The following is a 6,771-nucleotide window of genomic DNA, read 5'->3' as shown; positions in this document are numbered from 1 at the left end:
TATATATATATATATATATATATATGTGTGTGTGTGTGTGTGTGTGTGTGTGTGTGTGTATGTATGTATGTATGTATGTATGTATGTATGCGTGTGTGTGTGTATGTATGTATGTATGTATGTATGTATGTATGTATAACGACCGAAAAGTAATGTAAAGTAAATAAGTGAATAAGTGACACATTACGTTTACCAGTATGATTTTCTTTCCATTACGTACCAGGTGTGCAATCCAGCTCACTGTCAAACAAGGTTATGGAGTCTTTTGATAAGTATATACACGCTAAACTGAGAGCTTTTACGTGATTTGGTTAAGTGAATATAGTACATGAATTCTTCATTCATTCTAGTATTGTCTTTGGGTCCTTGCTATTATTCCATATTTATTTCTTGAGTGAGTGGCTTTAGACGAATAAAGGATACAAAGGGAAAATTAAACATCACATATGAGAAAAATTATACAAATTAGGGCTCAAATGAATAAATATTATTTAACGACTAGCAGACGGCAGTGGTTCAGCTAGTATATATAAATATGTATACAAACATGTACACATACATACCCATGCACAGACACGAACGCGCGAGCACACACACACACACACACACACACACACACACACACACACACACACACACACACACACATATAGTGAGAGAGAAACACACAGGCGTGGCTGTGTGGTAAGAGGTTTTCTTCCCAACCACATGGTTCTGGATTCAGTACCACTGAATTTTTTACTACAGCCCCGAGTCGACCAAAGCCTTGTGGATGGATTTGGTGGACAGAAACTGAAAGAAAGCGGCCATATATATATGTGCGTTTGTATCTCTGTTTGTCGCCCACCACCACTTGACAACCAGTATTGGTTTGTTTACGCCCTCGTAACTGACATCCCTGTAACTACATATACTGCGTCGGAGCAAAAGTTTGAACTGTTTTGTTTTTTTTAAGTAAATTCAATAATAAAATTTAGATATTTGTACTTATTTTTATTCAGCCGTATATATCCAGTTTTGTTTAACTATCTTTCGACATCTTTGAGGTAAATTCCTGATACCATCCATCAAGAACTTGGTACATTTCCGGGGCATGAAGTGGTCTCAGTGGTTTTTACAGCCTTTCATATATTTAATTTCTTCGCATTAAAAGAATTTTGTCGGGATCGAAATAAATGGTATTTCGAATGTGCAAAGTCAGGCGAGCGAGTGCAATGGGTGTGATAGAACATCCCAACTAAGATGTACCAATTTCTACTGGATCTGCAAAGAAACAACCGTTGTCAAGAAGGGTGATGGCTCCCTTCGGATTATCCAACTCTGGACGCTGTTCATTGATCGCACTCTTCAATTGGTCTGTTTGGGAATAATAATTGTCGGAATTCAATGTCTGGTTTTGCTCTTCTCATCCCACTTGATAGAGAGCATCACTTTCTTCAGATATCGCCCGGCTTTTGCAGTTTTTGAAGATGAATCGTTTTGTTTTTTCCCAGGACCTTTTCGCTCTACATTGTTGAAAAGAATTTATTTTTCATCACTTGTGATCGTTCCTTCCAAAAATGGGCCGTTTTTGTTGCGTTTGAACAGAGAGTGGCAGATGGAAATATAGTCCATTAAATTTTTTCCGTTAAATTATGAGGCAACCAAATATTATAGCGTCCACGTAGCCAGTTGTTTTTAAAATATCATAAACGCTTACTACATGAGATATGTGGAGTGTCTTTGCGATGTTTCATGTCATGTGACCTGGATCATTTTTGATCATCAACGACTGTATGCCGGTTAGAATTTTCACGGTCTTCCAAATCAAAATTTCCTAGCGAACCACTTACAAAGTGTCCTCTAAACTATGGCACCATATGTATAAAATTTCCGTATCTTCATTGCTGTTGATGCATCAATGTTTACCTTTCCGGAAATAAGTATGCATCAGATGACGAAAATGTATCTAATTTTTCTTCATTTTCACTTTTAACGTATAAACAGTTGAAATAAACTATTCACACAGTAATCGTATAGAAAGACATGAAACGTCTGTCATGTGAGAAATTAAATCATATGTGAAACACCACCAGTTAAAAATGGTACGACCTTTAGTTCCAACCCTTTATATATATATATATATATAATTATCGAGCATATATATACAATGCATGTACTTTGCTTGATCACCGGTATTCTGCGATTCCACGCGATAGAGATCATTCTCTCAAAGCGTCGGGTGTGAAAATACCCGACAGTCATAGGCGAGACAGCCCGCCTCGAATTCCAACCAGGACATCGATGTTTCACCATTCTTGTGGGTAATCAACTTCACGTACCTGAACCGAATTGGAGGCGAACTGAATAGCTTGTCCATGACTATATGCAAGATAGTGGAAAAAGCCATCGACGATGTGTGCATAGGAATAAATTCAAATATGAATTAGAAGCAGCGCTAGTATTGCAAACATTATCGAACACACATACTCAATGTACGTACTTTGTTTGCCGGTATGCAGCGTTTTGATGCAGTGAAGGTGACTCGCTCAAAGTGGCGAGTGTTAAAATACTAGAATATCATACAGAGGTGAGACAACTCATCCCAAATCCCATCCAGGAACGATGGACATCACTGTTTTGCTGATAATCTATACTTCACCCAAAAGTAATATAAGGTATAATACTCGGTGGATTAACATCGTCTCTCACCTAGACGTTCCACCTTCTTACCCGAGTAATTTTCTGTCCTCACTTGCCTTTTCTATCGCTGTTAAAGCAGGCAAGGACCACCACCGAGACATACTCGACTAACTCTTCACGCTTCTTCTGACCATCTCTGTTCGTCCCGAAAGGCCTAAGAAAGCAATGCGCATAACACTCACTTCCAGACCAAAACCTGAACTCGATTTCAACCTCTAAAACTACCATGAAAATAAGAATGACTGTCCACTTTTTCAGAGGCGGAGAACATGTTTACCTGCACATACAATAATATATGTCCCTGGTTTTATTAGATATTTTAGCAGTCATCCAAAACGACAACGGAACAAACAAACAGAAAAAAGAATACCTGGTTTTATTTAATACAAAACTGAAGTGATACTGATATTATGAGATCTATATAATAACATAGATGCTACTTTTACATTTTTTATACAATGTCAGCTCTCTAACTGATTGCGTGTGGTTTTTCATTTTCTGTGTATGCTTTGTGTATATTATGTTGTTTGTCTGACTATAGTAAAAGAATCAATTAATCTCTCTTTCTCTTTCTCACTCTCTCTCTCTCTCTCACACCATATACTCATACTCCTACAATACACTCATGTGAGCATAGGATAATATAAATTTAAACATAAATATATAAATATGTATGTGGATGTATATATATATACATACTTGTATATATATTTATACATACATGTATATTTATATACATATATATGTATATCTTTACACTCAACACACTCACAAATATATGCATATATATATGTGTGTACATATATGTATATATGTATTTATGTATGTATATATATATATATATATATATATATATATATATATATATATATATATATATATATATATATATATATATATGCATATATATGTGTGTGTACGTGTGTGTGTATTTATTCAAACGTATATGCATATGTACATGTGTGTGTGTGTGTGTGTGTGTGTGTGTGTGTGTGTGTGTGTGTATACAAACATACTTACAAACCCATATATCGAATATATGCACACACACACACACACACACGCACGCACACCTATAAACTTGCTTATATAGATATATATGTATGTATGCTTGCGTGCGCGCCTACGTGTGTCTGTGTGTGGGCGTTTATATGTATATAACTACATGTGTATATGTTTATATGTATATAATATGTATGTATGCGTGTGCATATACAGTTAAACACATGCACATATATGCATGCATACGCATATACATACATTCAAAAATACAAGAGTACACCTCATTCCAAAATTAAGTACTTGGTCTATAATGATAAAACAAATATATCCATGTTCTTTCTGTGGTTTTACTCATTGGTGACTGGTTATTCTTCCAATCCCGTATAATCAATTAACTCCAGTGTTTCTCAAATTTGGTTTATAATTTTTACTCTTCATAATCCTGTCACCGACTTAATCCCTTTGTCTGTCCGTGTTTGTCCCCCCCCCCCTATGTTTAGCCCTTTCTGCGCAATAAAGAAACAAGAAACGTTAGCACGTCTGGCGAAATGCTTAACGGTATTTCGTCTGTCTTTACATTCTGAGTTCAAATTCCGCCGAGGTCGACTTTGCCTTTCATCCTTTCGGGGGTCGATTAAATAAGTACCAGTTACGCACTGGGGTCGATGTAATCGACTTAATCCTTTTGTCTGTTCTTGTTTGTCCCCTCTATGTTTAGCCCCTTGTGAGCAATAAACAAATAAGGAACGTTAGTACGCCGGGCGAAATGCTTAGCGGTATTTCGTCTGCCGTTACGTTCTGAGTTCAAAGTCCACCGAGGTCGATTTTGCCTTTCATTCTTTCGGGGGTCGATTAAATAAGTACCAGTTAGGCACTGGGATCGATGTAATCGACTTAATCCCTTTGTCTGTCCTTGTTTGTCCCCTTTATGTTTAGCCTCCTGTGGGTAATAAAGAAATAAATAATATTATGCATTATAAACAAATGACCTTGATGTCATTTGCTATCAGCAGTTGATTGTATGTTTTCAGCCATCCATACAATCGTGGCACAGCTGACATTTTCGAACTCACCTAGGAGAGTTGTGAACGACAACATCTATTATTTATTTGCCATTATGTATTAATCCTCAACTTGCACTGTAAATGCATGACCTTCAATTTGTGGCTATTATCAACAGTTACTTACTTTCAATCCCTTTTCATGTCTCATTTGTGGCACCAACCATCCCATATGCAGTTCAAGATAGATACATAATTGCTAATGCATTCTTACATTTATACATACGAACGTGTGTGTGTGTGTATGTGTGCATATATACATGCATTTATATATACATACATACACGATATATACATACATACATACACCTGTGTATATACACACACCGGAATTATGACTTGCATCCTTACATTTATACATGCATACACATACATGCTTGCGGTGTATGTATTTGTTGATGTGTTTCTGCATGTATGTCTATATGTATGTGTGTATATATATATATATATATACACATGCACATATATACATACGCACACACACACACACACTCACACACACGTATATATGTATTGATGTGTGCATATATTTCTTTATGTGTGTGCATATGCTTACATACACATATATATACTTACACATGTACAACTAGAGACAGAAAGATTCCCATACATATAACAGAGAGATATGATTTTTTAAAGTAGTGAGAAGAGAGGACAGACACAAGTGAGTGAAGGTGGGGAAAGACTCACTTAGGATGAAAGTAATTTTTTTCTGACATACTTTTATTTCCGTTTCTCTACAGCTTCCACTTATTGTTTTATTTTCAGCGTTTATCCTAAAGAATTACGTGGAGAGAAACATTTTCATGAGTCTATATTCTTCTAACCACTGAAACCGTTGTAACTTCAGTAATTTTTTTTTTTTTAAACTATTAATCATTGTTTCTAGCTTCAAACAACAAATGTAATAACAATATATTAAATTTTGTTTTTTTATAATTATATTTAGATATACTATTCTAAGCATTTCGCCCGGCGTGCTAACGTTTCATCCAGCTCACCGATTAGGTCGGCACTAGTACGCAAATGGTACTTGATTTATCGACCCGGAAAGGATGAAAGGCAAAGTCGACCTCGGCGGAATTTGAACTCAGAACGTAAAGGCAGACAAAATACCGCTAAGCATTTCGCCAGACGTGCTAACGTTTCTTATTTCTTTATTGCCCACAAAGGGCTAAACATAGAGGGAACAAACAAGGACAGACAAAGGGATTAAGTTGATTACATCGACCTCAGTGCATAACTGGCACTTATTTTATGGACCCTGTAAGGGTGAAAGGCAAAGTCGACCTCGGTGGAATTTGAACTCAGAATGTAAAGACAGGCGAAATACCGCTAAGCATTTCGCCCGGCGTGCTAACGTTTCTGCCAGCTCGCCGCTTTATAATTATATTTAGGTATTCCTTTCTACTCTAGGTACGACCTCAGTACGCAACTGGTACTTAATTTATCGACCCCAAAAGGATGAAAGGCGAAGTCGACCTCGTCGGAATTTGAAATCAGAACGTAAAGACAGACATAATACCGCTATGCTAACGTTTCTGCCAGCTCGCCACATTATAATTATATTTAGATATTGAGAAACAAAAATGAACATAAGACTCATATTTTCAAGGGAAACAACTTTGAATAGCTAATATTAATAAGTTATTTCCCTTGAAATCTTTACTTATTGATTTTTTCTTCTCCTTATAATCTGTCATGTCGTACATTTACGTAAACACATGGAGTTATTCCAGTACGCATCCATTTCGCCTAACCTTTCAATAACTCTACTGCAAACCATAGGCTATTCACCTTTCGACTAAGTTTGTTGTTTGCTTAGCTAATGAAAGTTTGCTTCCTTCAGTCACGCAGCGTGTAAATTAAAAAGGTTACTTATAAAGATAAGCAACGCTGTGCTGGTTACGTATTGTTTAAACAAAGTTAGAGAGAACAGCATGCAGGGACACATATACAACCCACTTCCAACTTCATTTCCTCTAAGTAAAATAAATATGTTTTTCAACATAATTTTCTTCAAATT

The sequence above is a fragment of the Octopus bimaculoides genome, chromosome 2 (assembly GCF_001194135.2).
Source record: "Octopus bimaculoides isolate UCB-OBI-ISO-001 chromosome 2, ASM119413v2, whole genome shotgun sequence".
Lineage (NCBI taxonomy): Eukaryota > Metazoa > Mollusca > Cephalopoda > Octopoda > Octopodidae > Octopus > Octopus bimaculoides.
The sequence above is the reverse complement of the archived record's forward strand: the minus strand, read 5'-3'. Positions refer to the sequence as shown.